Source organism: Delphinapterus leucas, chromosome 17 (genome assembly GCF_059928025.1).
Source record: "Delphinapterus leucas isolate spDelLeu-1000000601 "Yukka" chromosome 17, BTC_Dleu_Yukka2, whole genome shotgun sequence".
NCBI classification, from domain to species: domain Eukaryota; kingdom Metazoa; phylum Chordata; class Mammalia; order Artiodactyla; family Monodontidae; genus Delphinapterus; species Delphinapterus leucas.
Genome location: NC_143145.1, coordinates 50,867,163 through 50,882,828, shown reverse-complemented (window position 1 = coordinate 50,882,828; position 15,666 = coordinate 50,867,163). Strand labels below are relative to the sequence as shown.

Genomic DNA, 15,666 nt, shown 5'->3' with positions numbered 1-15,666 from the left:
TGTGTTAGTTTCTGCTGTATAACAAAGTGGATCAGCTATACATATACATATATCCCCATATACAGGGGATCTTGCATCTCCCTCCCACCCTCCCTATCCCACCCTCTAGGTGGTCACAAAGCACCGAGCTGATCTTCCTGTGCTATGTGGCTGCTTCCCACTAGCTATCTATTTTACATTTGGTGGTGTATATATGTTCATGCCACTCTCCTAGGTTCTTTTTAAATACCATGTAGTTGCCTTACTGAATTCTAGTTGCACTACATTTCTTCAGGGCTGTGAGGAGGACCAAATGAAATAATATATTGAATCTAATTAAATTAATGCCTATGCATAAGGCACTGTTACTGTTTTCACACTAGAAAATGATATACTTGTGCTTATTTCCATGTATATATGAGACTTTTCATATTCACTTTAAATTATATGGTTAATATTTTATTCCCCCAAATTATAAGATAAAATAAATGTTATTCTGGGATTTTTATGCTGATGATTTTTTGTAAGTATAGAAGATTTAAATTCTATTCCAGATACATAAGATAAGGCAGCAATGCCTTGTTAGTTTGAGTGTTTTAGGAAAGAAAAAGCCCATTCAAACCACAGTTGCTCCTAATTCACACACTTAGGCTCTGTTTGCTTAGGTTTCATTATACGCTATGGCATCCTCAAAGAATTAGCTGTGGGCAAGGAAGAAATCTTTATTCCCTGAGAATAATCAACTGAATCACCCTGGGATAGGAAAACAGGAGTGAAACAAGGATTTGAGTACTTTCAAGCCCAATATTAGATTTGAGGACCCTTGTCTGCCTACACTAAGGGATTTTAAACAAAAATGTATCCATTTACCTTAAGAAGTACAAAGTTTATTTAAGAGCCCCTGATTTCTTTAGAATACGATACGAGTCTTGGCATTGAACAGAAACGTGATTTTGCAACATGTGTCCATATGTGGTTCATGTACTCCACATGTGTTCTGTCAATGGGTCCTGTGACCTCGCTGTGGATCACATGTGTTTTACATATGCTTTGTATGGTTCACATCTGTTTTAAACATTTTTTTTTCCTGACAGTAGACACTCTTGTTATATTACCATTTGCTATAATAATTAAATTCAAGGAACTGAACTTGAGAGCATTTGTGGGGGAGGGCATTTGTTAGTTTTGATTGATATTTGGTGCTGTGTTGAGTGATACCCATTACAGCTGCTTATCGTATCTCTTTGTAGGCATACTGTTGCTGCATTTAACCTCACTGAAGCCAGACTAATGCAGAGATGTTCTTAGCTTCCTGTGACTCATATGAAGGTTATCATTTTAGAAGAGACCTTGAAAACATACTCTGGATTTAGGGGGAAAAAAACCCCCTGACATTTCCAAGAGGAAAAGCTTTTTTTAAGTTTTATATTGTAGATGCAGAGCTTAAAGCATTTAAACACATACAGCAAGCAATATAATATGAATCATGTAACAAAAGTTAAATTTAAGTGAAAACCTTTTGTGGTATGTTGCAGTCACAAAAGAAGATACAAAATTAATGTGGACACCTGCTTGTTTTACTTGTATCAGAAGAAAATAAAATTCATTGTCATTTAATGAATTGCTTTCTGTTGTAGTACACTTAATTATCTCTTCCTGTAACCCCAAGTAGTATCTTTTCAAACTCACAGCTGTATCTGAATAGGGGCTACCAACTAAAGAGGTAAGCAATACTTTTTATTAATTACAGTGTATTTGTTTTCATCTGTCTTTATAGAACATTGTAAAATTAGACACCTGCTCCTTGAATAAAGCAATACCGAGCTTAATGAAGTCTGAGAAGCAGTGACTCTATTTTGTATCTTTTCTTGATGTGTGGATGTAATGCTCATTAGCGTTAATAGTTCTTGGAAATAAATGAAGAATATTGGATTGAGGCTACCTTCTCCAAACACTAAGTAGGAACGTGTTGCCCCCCAGCCAACAAGGTACCTAATGCTCAGTTGGCCAAATGTTAAAAGAGGTTTGTGCTGTAGGCGATTAAATCCATAGTCTGCCCCTGTGGACCAGGCAGCCATAAATAAGCATTTAAAAAGAATCTCAGCCTTTAATGAAGAACAGGGGAATTTCGATCAGTAATCAGAAACAGGTTTGGAGGTACAGGGACAGTGGCATGCGTATTTTGATTTGGTGCATAGAACATGCCTTGTTTTAGAAACATTCCAAAGATTGGATCCCAGTGTACTAGTAAATGTTCAGTGGGTTTTGAAAAGTTGAAGAATTTAGAGTCAGCCATCTAGAGTAGAAAGAGGCATCCTTAATTAAAAATAAATGGTGTAGAATGAAATGGGACAAAGAACAGGTACACCAGAAAAAAGGAAAATGTATGAAATACGAAGTGTAGCAATTCTAATGCTTGCAGGTGCTGCATATGAATGTGTGTATATATTTAGAAAAAACTTTTAAATAAAAACGAAAACATGCTTTTATCTTATAGTTTGTAATAACAAGCACATTAATGCAGTGTATGAAATCAACCCAGCTAATGAGTCATCAGAATTCTCAGAAGGAAACACAGTTCCATTCCCATATAGTTAAATGTACTTAAAACATACTAGAAAAACATTAAAAGCAAAGGTAGGTCAGAGGAAAAAAGTAAGAACTGGTAATGGAAGAAACACATTTAGACGGACAAAATGAATGTAGTTTAAAATACTTCATCTTGCAGTATGTAGTTTAAAATACTTCACTCATACTTCACTTACTATTCTAACTAAACTGAATAGTCAAAACTTGTCATTTGTTTTGTTTCATTTTTTTCCTTCTGCTTGGGGTCAGTAATCACTCCATACATCTTACTGTGTTTGAGATTGAAATTCAATGAGCTGTGGATTCAGAGATACAATGTAAGGCAAACAATGTCTAAATGTGGAGAGGTGGTGGAAAGTGGTACCAAGAATTGGTAAGGCTGTCCCTTTGCCTCACACCATGCAGCTGCCCATCATACTTTCAGAGATGATCTCTTATAGCTCTATTGATGCCTTGTTGGATGGGGTGGACATAAAGGTATTTCTGTTATTTATCATCATGCTAACTTGTACGAGACAAATGACGAGCAATATGATGTCAATGCATGAAAGTCATGGGCACATCCAAAACATCATGACAATGAGGAGTCTACCCTTGGATCTTATTCCCAGAGTAACCAAATCTTGACAGTGTACCTCACTGCTTCCTTGATACTCCCACTAAGTATCTAATAGTCATCTCACATTTAAACAAATTCACAGTGAGATTTCTGATTCTCTCTGATTCCCCAAACCCCACCCATCCCACAATTTTGCCAGCTCATTAAAGTCAACTCCACCCTCCCTTATACTCATACCAAAAACACTGCAGCTGTCCGTAACCTCCCTGTCTCTCTCAAACCCATATCCAGTCTATGAACAAACACCCTTGTTTCTGTCCCTAAGGACTGTCTACTCAGAATACAAATTCTTTTACCATCTTAATCATTGCTACCCTCATCCAAGATATTATCATTTCTTGCCTGGATTATTGCAACAGCCTTCTAACTGCATTGGCTCTTGCCCTCTTTCAATCTATTTGCAACACATCAAAGACACTTTTTGTAAACCATGTTTGATGATATTTCTCTACTCCAGTTCTTCAATGCTCTCAATGCGCTGAGAGTAAAAGCCACATTTCTTACAAAAGCCTCCATGATCCCATGTCTTGGAGCTTCACAATCATTCTTCTTTCCTCATTTTGCTCTAGACATACTGGCTTCTGCAATGCCCTACACACCAAGCATGACTTTGCTACAGGGTATTTGCACTTGCTGTTATTTTTCCTTCAAACACTCAGGGCTCAAATACGCCCATGGATTATTCACTCTCTTCCTGTAGGTCTCTTCTCAAATGTTAACTCATTGGAAAACGGACACTCCCTAACTTTTGTGATTTTTCTTTGTAGCATGTAACTTCACCTGATACAGCATTCATACATCCACAGTACCTACCATAGTTTCAGGCACACAGTATTTATTCAGTAAACTTTTATCAAATGAGTTAATTCCCTCATCACAAGTGGAGAAAAATAAAGCCCTGGAAATCTTAGCAAGTCTCAACTTGTCACAGAAAACTACAGACTAAAGAGGTACAAAGTAGTGTCCATACAACACAACATCAAAGACAAGAGTTTTAGCTATTTGTTCTCAGGACTGTCCAGAGGCTGTTGAAGGACACTCAGTGGAAAAACAGACATCAGACATTCTTCACACGCTTCCTCTGTGCTAGTGATTATTTTTCCTGAACACATAGAAGATTCAAGCTTTATGAGGTAAAGACTACCGTCATCTCCTTTTCAATAGTGACCAAGGACTTCCAAGGTACAGAAATATTAAATAACTTGTCCAAGGCATTTGGTTAGAAAGTGTCAGAGTTGGCGTTGAAACTAAGGCAAGCAGGCTTAGGACCTTCTCTCTTAAATCCTGTAATATATTTCATTGAATACTTTTGTGGTCAAGAGGACTCACACATTTCTCACTTCTGACTTAATAGAATTTCTGGAATTTCAAATCTAAGTAATTCTGAAATTATTGTGACTCTGCCCGCTAGGCGCTGGCACCACCCAGGATTCTGTAACCCTGTAAAACTCACAATATGTGATGGGATAGGCACCTCTATATCTTTTTTTCTTATTGAAGTACATTTGATTTACAATGTTGTGTTAGTTTCAGGTGTACAGCAAAGTGATTCAGTTATACACATATATATTTTTTTCAGATTCTTTTCCCTCATAGGTTATTATAAAATATTGAGTGGAGTTCCCTGTGCTATACAGTAGATCCTTGTTGGTAAGCTATTTTACATATAGTAGTGTGTATATATTAATCCCAAACTCCTAATTTATCTCTCCTCCCAATGCTAAATAGATCAAGTCATGGACAGTCAACTTTAAAAAGATATTATTCTCAATGAGGATGATTATACACTTAGGCTATGAGCTTAAATGTCTTTGCTTAATCCATCTGTTGTAGAGTAAGACCAGGCCCATTTGTAAAGTTTTGATTTTAACCACTTTCAAATTAGAACCATTGCATTTCGAGAAATTCTGTGATTTACATCTTATACATTTTATAAGCCCAATAGAATATCCCATAGAATTAAGACACTTAATATTTATATGAGAGGTATAGATTTTTTACTCCTATAGTATTCAATATGCTGTAATATGAGTTTGTATTCACAGGTATATGTCGGTGTGGACAAATACCACAGATGCACGCTCACACACACACACACAGTAGACACACATGCTTGCATCTCTCCTTGGAAATATCTGACAATGCATACAAGGTCAGATAATGTGTTTGCCATTGGAGTTTGGCCTTTGTGCTTGAAAATACATTTATTAGCTATGAGAAAAATTCCTGAATTCAACTTAAGAAAAGAAAAATCTCTTTAATTTTAGTTTATTCTCCCTTACTCTTAAAGATAGAAGACAAATGAAAGTTTATAGCATGATTTTCCCTGTGACTAAACTGGGGTACAGAAAATTTCAATGGCTGTGCAAAAGGTATACTGTGACTAAGCAGCAAAGAAAGGACTTGATAGTTGGCGTGTTGCTTCCCAGCCTATTGCTTTGTGAATGTGCAGATCAAGAGAGCAGAGACAAGTATTTATCTTAAATAACCAAGCCGCAGGCTTCTTAGAAACAGATAAAGGTTCTTTATGGCTCCCAGGCGTCCTTTGTGTCACTATTATTGTGTCACATTATTTCTGACCCTTCTTTAATTTACTCACTTAATTTTTTGTATCTCTTTTTATATAAAATGAAACACTGACATTTCAAAAAATGATTGTATCAAATGATAGTATGTTTTGAATGTAAATGTATATGTACAGACAGATAAATAGATAGACAAATAGATCTCATTATTTCTACTACATTGATAGACATTTAATATTCAAACTCACAATCGACGTATCTGGGGAGAGGTGAGTCCGGGGGTAAACAGATGAAAAGAAGCAGCCATTTCCTTTTCACATCAAAAGTAGAAAAATCCAGTCTTTTCTCCTAATTTTTTTCTTGTTCTTTTGACAGCAGTCCATTTCCCATTATTTCAGGGCTGGTTGTTATACTAGCCTTTATTTTTTATATTCATAAACTCAGCTTTTATACTTTTCTCATAGAAAACACTTCACTCGGCTTCTTTTGTGGATTAACATTTAAAACAAAAGATGAACAAAGTAGGAAGTAGGCTCGTTTATACGCGATCCATCCCAGTGTATTGGTGAGTATTCTAAGCTCTGAAGAGCTTTTAAGAAATATAAGCTCTTAATGCTAAGATCGCTATTGTGTTAACAAATACTTTTCTATAAACTCAAACTCCCCAGCTGTATGAAACATCACTTTATTTATCTTTTGGTTTTAAAAAAATTTATTGCAGTCAAGACATCTATCTTTTATGATGCATTTTGAATACATAGTTGGGTTAAGCCTTATTACTTTGGTCTAATAAACAGAGAGATGAAAATTGAGCTGCTGGATGAAGCCCTAAAACTCTGACATTTGTGTCACTTGCCTCAGCCACCTGATTGCCTACAAAGAGATCCTGACCTTTGTTACAAAAGCATTGCTGTGGGGATTAAATAACGAATAACTGCAACTGATTTTGAAGGGCAACTTGGGATGACTTTTGGGTGTTAGTTTACCCTGGGTGCCCCAAAGAACAATCCAGTGCACTTGTACTGTGGCGTCAGACTTGACTCCTGGCAGGTAACCAATATGCTTTATTTTGATTACAGTAGGAGGCCAGGATTAAAAACAAAATACTCACTTAAGGATGAAATTATATTCAGTCCAAATAATGGATGAACTTACAATCCTGGACTTTTCTTATTGTTCTCTTTCAAAGTAAAAAAGAGTTAGAGAAAGCCAAAAGATGTTCATTTTTTTTTTTAATTTTTATTTTACAAATGCCCAAGTAAAAGATGATTTTCTTGGGCTAGGGTTTTGTTATATTTTTTTCTTTAAAATGTGAAGAGCAAGTGCTTTATTAAATTAATTGAAAAGGCTGATGCAGTTTTTCAGTGTAGACCCCATAAGGTTTTGTCAGCAGATTGGGTATGAGTTATTGTATATGCAAAATGATATGGACAACTAATTATTTGAATGGTAAATATCAATCAAATAATGAAACCGCTTTAAAATATACATCTTAAAATTTAAATAAATTTATTCACACCAGTATTTTTTTTATCTTCAATTGTAAGAGAAATTTGTTAACAGTGATTTACCCATTTTGTTGGAATATATTTGCCATACTTATTCTTGAAATAGGTTTCCATTATTCACAAGTAAAGATAATCCTGTCCATTCCCCACTGCACCCCCTTCCCCAGCCCAGGTTCTCATTATCTCACACCTGGGCTATTGTCTACTTCTCACCAATCTCTCCCCTTCCAGTTCTTCCTAGACAACATATCCACTCTGTCTTTTATCATCCCATTTATGTGACCTCTCCCGTTTTCTAGAGGATAGAGTTCAAAGCCCATATTCTTGCCGTGAAACCATTCTACATGCTCCCTTTCTTTAGCCTCCTAATTTTACCTTTGCTTTTATTTTTCTACATAAAGCTTTTACTCCAGCCAAATGACTTTAGTAATTAGTCCTCTTGTCCATTAATTCAATAACTATCTACTTATTATCCACTCTGTGTAAGACTGTGTTTCTTGTGTCTGTGATGATTCTGAAGGATGCAAGGCAGCAGCTCTCTGACCTGCTCAGCTATGAACATGCTCTCTCCAGTCAGGTGTTATTCACCTGGTCCTTTCCTAGTTTCACTTGAAGACTTCCCTGGAACATTCTAGTCTTAATGGTCAGGCCTCTTCTACATATATAAAGACTGCATCACTATATCAGTACATTTGCTCTATCAGTTAATCCACAGAAAGACAGGAGCTTATGTTTATTTCTAGTCTATGAAGGCCCTTCACAGTATCCTTCATATAATACAGTCTTAATAATTATTTATTGAGAGGAAACATAAGGAAGTAAAAGAGAATATGTTTTAAGTCGGACACAAGTGTGGATCCTGTTTGTGCTCCTGTCTAGCTGTGCTTAGGCAATTTTATTTAATCCTTCTGAGTGATTTTTCCTCATTTTGTAATGGGCATGATAACTATGCCATAGGGAGCTCTGAATGCTAAATATTTAATCACCTTTTCTCCTGATGATGAAGAGGAACTAAAATTAGAACTTGTGAATTTACTCTTTGGATAATCATTTTTTCCAAGAAAAGATTACAAAAGAATCATAATCCATTCCTGCCACAATCAAACATGAATTGTCTTTCTGGTTTATGTATATGTTTAATATTTACATATGTGTGATTGCATTATGGCTGATTTTCTTTGAACTGAGGTTATTGTCTCCTTTAAGAAGGTCTGGTTTTAATATTTGTCCATAAATAGAAGAAACAAATTACTACTTGCAAGTGTCATTAAACATAGTTTTCAAGAGACTGAAGATTTGTCCGTTTTAATCATAATTGCCTAGTAACAAACTTCATAGCAGAATATTAATGAGTTCAGATAATATCTAACTTTTTCAATGGCTCCATTTGTGGTGTAGACAGCTAACGTCACTCAGGAAGAAGTGGGTCTACTTATCTGGATTGTGGAGCAGCATTTCCACTGCATATGCCATAGCCCAGTCCTCCAGGTTTTAGAAACCATAGGTCCTGACACCTTGCAGCTCTCAGCAAAGGAAACTGTCACCATAGGAAATTAAAGTGCCAACCCCTCAACCAGAGAGAACCGTCATGGTGGTTAGTTCTGCAAGCCACCTAGCTATTTCCTGAGCTTTTATAAGGAATGGTACCTTGAGACCGCAAACATGGTAGACACTTAGCATCCTTCTCTAGGGCCTGAAGCATCACAGTGTCTGAGGGTTGTGTAAGCAACTTGGGGACTTGTAAAAGGTTCTCAAAAATGCAGAAGATATAGATGCCTATGAGAGAAATCATTAGCAAATTCACTATTTTTCTCACCTCAGAAGGGGAACCAACTTGGACAATTATGAAAAACAAAAGAATAACATTTTAGATTTGGGTAAGATACAAATTAAGCAGTTGATCGAGTGCAATCATTATGACTATCTCTTATTTGCTTTCTTCTTTTTTGTTGTTTTTAACAAGGTCTTTAAAAAAAATTGTGGCAAGATGTATATAACATAAAGTTTGCACATGGTTGTGCAAGTCACCACTATCCATCTCCAGATTTCTTTGCAGCGTCCCGTCTTGTACCCGGTCAACAATATTTCTCCCTTCTTCCCTCCTGATTCCAACCTCTGCAAACCACTCTCCTTCCTTCTGCTCTATGAATTTGACAGCTCTAGGTACCTCATGTATTGGCTTTCTTTTCTTCACCTTTCACTCCTAAACATATACATTTTTCAATGTGTTGTCTTTGGGAATGTGGACTTAATTACAAACCATTTGCTAAGAAGTGCTGCAGTGCAGTGAGAACTCCTATGCTGCTGGTTTGATCTGTGCTGGTGGTTGATCAGCCCAGCTTGCTACTGCCTCTGCGGAGGGGGGCTTGGTGGGCCGGCCCCTCAGGTTTACTTTGAGAGACTGTTATGTGACCCTGCTGAGGCAACCTTTGGACCACAGATGCCCATGCAAAAACTTTTACCATTAGAGTGTAATGGAAAGCAGATTTTAACATTCAGGGAAAATGTGCTTTCAGAAATATTAAAGATCTTTATGTGGAAAAGGCATCTTTTTAACTGAGTCCCCACAGGAAACACATTTCCCCTTGGGTGTTATGTAACATAAGCATGGTTTGGGCTTTGAGATAGAGTTCAGGCAATTTAATGGGGGACAAGCAACAAACTCAAGCTATCCAGACTTGAACTTGAAAGAAGTACAGATGGAAAAAATATAAAATGATCAAAATTTATACAAGATTGCTCTGATCAGGAAATCAGTTCATCAAAAGCAATGGTTTGCAGAGCATTTATAAGTCCATAATTTGAAATATTCCTTTCTCCATAAGCTGCCTTTTAATACTTCACTGAATGATAAATGCAAGGCAGAATACTATACATAATAAATTCCTACAACTGACTAATCCTTTCATAATTATTTGTGTGTATAGAGAATAATGTACTGCTCTGCAGACAACACCAGGTCTGAATTTACTTAAATGACTTTATTAACATAAAAATTGGAAAAATATGTATTCATTTGTCTATGGACCATCTCTTGGTGTTATTATCTCTAGCAATAATAATCATAATATTGTATACACTACTCATAATTAAATCATTTTTTTCTTTTCATTTATAAAATGCTGAAGGTTTTGCACACTCATTTCTAAATATACAGATGTCAAGGCTAAGGTACTACAAAGTCATTAAAACTGAATTTTTATGCATTGATCTAGCAGGAAGCAGTTTCCCCTGATGTCAGTGAAAGAAAATTACTGTTTTTTTCTCTGTGACCCTTCCCAGAGAAATAAACTGGCATTTATATATTGTAAACAGCCAAACAGCATCTTTTAAATATAAAACTTTACAGTCAAGTGCCAGTAGTTAGATCTGACATGAATTTTCTGATGAGCATTATGGTATAATGTGTAAAATGCCAGGAAAACAAAGACTTATAGGAAGAGAATTCCTCAAGGGAAACCAAGCTCCAAACCTGTCAATCAAAACCTCAGGCACATTTCTATCCCTATATCCAGCCAGTGGTATTGCTACTGAGCGAGAAAGAATATAAAATCTGAATAACTGCACGGCACACGGTTGACCTTGGTTACGACTTCTGGCTTTACATGTAAACAATGTCTTCACAGGGGAGAAATCATCAGTTTGGAGGCAGAGAATTTGAAGAAACATCTTTGCCAAACATTTGCCTATGCCTATTTCCCATCATTCCTCATATATCCTGAACGGTCTTAGAGTTATAAGTATCAGTCAACTGCTATAGTACCTGCTTTGTACGTCATGTCCACTCTAAAATAAAAAGCGTTCGTAATTTTTTTAATCTTTATCCTTATCTTTCTCTCTGTTTTTTGAATTTAATTTTGACTGTAATGATCATGCCTAAAAATATCGATAATATTTTCATGAAATATTGAGGAAATCTATGTCTTTCTCACAGGCTAACATTGCAGTTCCTGTTGGTGAGAAATTTGGGGTCCTATTATGACAACCAAGCAGGGTTTGCACCTATCTGTCGCTTATCTTTCCAGCTGCAATGATTTTCTCATGGTTGCAAGCACAACAATGTATTTTTTTAACATCTTTATTGGAGTAAAATTGCTTTACAATGGTGTGTTAATTTTTGCTTTATAACAAAGTGAAGCAGCTATACATATACATATATCCGCACATCTCCTCCCTCTTGCATCTCCCTCCCACACTCCCTATCCCACCCTGTAGGTAGACAAAAAGCACCGAACTGAACTATCTCCCTGTGCTATGTGGCTGTTTCCCACTAGCTATCTATTTTACATTTGGTAGTGTATATATGTCCATGCCACTCTCTCACTTCATCCCAGCTTACCCTTCCCCCTCCCCGTGTCCTCAAGTCCATTCTCTACATCTGCGACTTTATTCCTGTCCTGCCCCTAAGTTCGTCAAAACCATTTTTTTTTTAGATTCCATATATATGTGTTAGCATACGCTATTTGTTATTATCTTTCTGACTTGCTTCACTCTGTATGACAGACTCTAGGTCCATGCACCTCACTACAAATAACTCAATTTCATTTCTATTTATGGCCCAGTAATATTCCATTGTATACATGTGCCACATCTTCTTTATCCATTCATCTGTCAATGGACACTTAGTTTGCTTCCATGTCCTGGCTACTGTAAATAGAGCTGCAATGAACATTGTGGTACATGACTCTTTTTGAATTATGGTTTTCTCAGGGTATATGCCCAGTAGTGGGATTGCTGGGTCATATGGTAGTACTATTTTTAGTTTTTTGAAGGACCCTCCATACTGTTCTCCATAGTGGCTGTATCAATTTACACTCCCACCAGCAGTGCAAGAGGGTTTCCTTTTCTCCACACCCTCTCCAGCATTTACTGTTTGTAGATTTTTTGATGATGGCCATTCTGACCGGTGTGAAGTGATACCTCATTGCAGTTTTGATTTGCATTTCTCTAATGATTACTGATGTTGAGTATCCTTTCATGTATTTGTTGGCAATCTGTATATCTTCTTTGGATAATGTCTCTGTAGGTCTTCTGCCCATTTTTTGATTGGGTTGTTTGTTTTTTTGATACTGAGCTGCATGAGCTGCTTGTCAATTTTGGAGATTAATCCTTTGTCGGTTGCTTCGTTTTCAAATATTTTCTCACATCCTGAGCATTGGCTTTTCGTCTTGTTTATGGTTTCCTTTGCTGTGCATAAGCTTTAAAGTTTCATTAGGTCCCATTTGTTTATTTTTGTTTTTATTTCCATTTCTCTAGGAGGTGGGTCAAAAAGGATCTTGCTGTGATTTATGTCATCGATTGTTCTGCCTATGTTTTCCTATCAGAGTTGTATAGTATCTGGCCTTACAGTTAAGTCTTTAATCCATTTTGAGTTTATTATGGTGTATGGCGTTAGGTATTGTTCTAATTTCATTCTTTTCCATGTAGCTGTCCAGTTTTCCCAGCACCACTTATTGAAGAGTCTGTCTTATCTCCATTGTATATTCTCACCTCCTTTATCAAAGATAAGGTGACCATATGTACGTGGGTTTATGTCTGAGCTTTCTATGCTGTTCCATTGATCTATATTTCCGTTTTTGTGCCAGTACCATACTGTCTTGATTACTCTAGCTTTGTAGCATAGTCTGAAGTCAGCCAGCCTGATTCCTCCAGCTTTGTTTTCCTTTCTGAAAAATTGCTTTGGCTATTCGGGGTCTTTTGTGTTTCTATACATATTGTGATTTTTTTTGTTCTAATTTTGTGAAAAATGTCATTGGAAGTTTGATGGGGATTTCATTGAATCTGTAGATTGCTTGAGGTAGTAGAGTCATTTTCACAATGTTGATTCTTCCAATCCAAGAACATGGTATATCTCTCCATCTGCATGTATCATCTTTAATTTCTTTCAGCAGTGTCTTCTAGTTTTCTGCATACAGGTCTTTTGTATCCCTAGGTAGGCTTATTCCTAGGTATTTTATTCTTTTTGTTGCAATGGTAAATGGGAGTGTTTCCTTCATTTCTCTTTCAGATTTTTCATCATTAGGGTATAGGAATGCAAGAGATTTCTGTGTGTTAATTTTGTATCCTGCTAATTTACCAAATTCATTGATTAGCTCTAGTAGTTTTCTGGTAGCATCTTTAGGAATCTCTTTGTATAGTGTCATGTCATCTGCAAACAGTGACAGTTTTACTTCTTTTCTGATTTGGTTTCCTTTTATTTCTTTTTCTTCTCTGATTGCTGTGGCTAAAATTCCAAAACTACGTTGAATAATAGTGGTGACAGTGGGCAGTTTTGTCTTGTGTCTGATCTTAATGGAAATGGTTTCAGTTTTTCACCATTGAGAACGATGTTGCATATGGGTTTGTCATATATGGTCTTTATTATGTTGAGGTAATTTCCCTCTATGCCTACTTCCTGGAGGGTTTTTTTGTTTTTTATTTTTTACATCTTTATTGGAGTATAATTGCTTTACAATGGTTTGTTAGTTTCTGCTTTATGACAAAGTGAATCAGTTATACATATACATATGTTCCCATATCTCCTCCCTCTTGCGTTTCCCTCTCTCCCACCCTCCCTATCCCACCCATCCAGGTGGTCCCAAAGCACCAAGCTGATCTACATGTGCTATGTGGCTCCTTCCCACTAGCTATCTATTTTACATTTGGTAGTGTATATATATCCATGCCACTCTCTCACTTTGTCACAGCTTACCCTTCCCCCTCCCCATATCCTCAAGTCCATTCTCTAGTAGGTCTGTGACTTTATTCCCGTCTTACCCTTAGGTTCTTCATGACATTTTTTTTCTTAGATTCCATATATTTGTGTTAGCATACGGTATTTGTCTTTGTCTTTCTGACTTCACTCTCTCTATGACACTCTCTATGACAGACTCTAGGTCCATCCACCTCACTACAAATAACTCAATTTCGTTTCTTTTTATGGCTGAGTAATATTCCATTGTATATATGTGCCACATCTTCTTTATCCATTCATCCTATGATGGACACTTAGGTTGTTTCCATCTCCTGGCTACTGTAAATAGAGGTGCAATGAACATTTTGGTGCATGACTCTTTCTGAATTATGGTTTTCTCAGGGTATATGCCCAGTAGTGGGATTGCTGGGTCATATGGTAGTTCTATTTGTAGTTTTTTAAGGAATCTCCATACTGTTCTCCATAGTGGCTGTACCAATTCACATTCCCAACAGCAGTGCAAGAGTGTTCTCTTTTCTCCACACCCTCTCCAGCATTTATTGTTTCTAGATTTTTTGATGATGGCCATTCTGACTGGTGTGAGATGATATCTCATTGTAGTTTTGATTTGCATTTCTCTAATGATTAATGATGTTGAGCACTCTTTCATGTGTTTGTTGGCACTCTGTATATCTTCTTTGGAGAAATGTCTATTTAGGTCTTCTGACCATTTTTGGATTGGGTTGTTTTGTTTTTTTGTTATTGAGCTGCATGAGCTGCTTGTCAATTTTGGAGGTTAATTCTTTGTCAGTTGCTTCATTTGCAAATATTTTCTCCCATTCTGAGGGTTGTATTTTCGTCTTGTTTATGGTTTCCTTTGCTGTGCCAAAGCTTTGAAGCTTCATTAGGTCCCATTTGTTTATTTTTGTTTTTATTTCCATTTCTCTAGAAGGTAGGTCAAAAAGGATCTTGCTGTGATTTATGTCATAGAGTGTCCTGCCTATGTTTTCCTCTAAGAGTTTGATAGTTTCTGGCCTTACATTTAGGTCTTTAATCCATTTTGAGCTTATTTTTGTGCATGGTGTTAGGGAGTGATCTAGTCTCATACTTTGACATGTACCTGTCCAGTTTTCCCAGCACCACTTATTGAAGAGGCTGTCCTTTCTCCACTGTACATTCCTGCCTCCTTTATCAAAGATAAGGTGACCATATGTGTGTGGGTTTATCTCTGGGCTTTCTATCCTGTTCCATTGATCTATCTTTCTGTTTTTGTGCCAGTACCATACTGTCTTGATTACTGTAGCTTTGTAGTAGAGTCTGAAGTCAGGGAGCCTGATTCCTCCAGCTCCGTGTTTCGTTCTCAAGATAGCTTTGGCTATTTGGGGTCTTTTGTGTTTCCATACAAATTGTGAAATTTTTAGTTCTAGTTCTGTGAAAAATGCCAGTGGTAGTTTGATAGGGATTGCATTGAATCTGTAGATTGCTTTAGATAACAGAGTCATTTTCATAGTGTTGATTCTTCCAATCCAAGAACATGGTATATCTCTCCATCTATTTGTATCGTCTTTAATTTCTTTCATCAGTGTCTTATAATTTTCTGCATACAGGTCTTTTGTCTCCTTAGGTAGGTTTATTCCTAGATATTTTATTCTTTTTGTTGCAGTGGTAAATGGGAGTGTTTTCTTGATTTCACTTTCAGATTTTTCATCATTAGTGCATAGGAATGCCAGAGATTTCTGTGCATTAATTTTTTATCCTGCTACTTTACCAAAT

General features: G+C 36.6%; 1 long non-coding RNA gene across 1 annotated transcript in view; it reads left to right on the top strand.

Moving 5' to 3' along the window:
• LOC149747004 (uncharacterized) overlaps positions 1 to 14,864 on the top strand; it is a 36,079-nt gene extending 21,215 nt beyond the window's left edge. Inside the window, exon 4 of the long non-coding RNA XR_016388439.1 lies at positions 1,230 to 14,864. This is a non-coding gene — a long non-coding RNA (uncharacterized LOC149747004). The remainder of the gene's footprint in view (positions 1 to 1,229) is intronic.
• Positions 14,865 to 15,666: the final 802 nt, after the last annotated feature.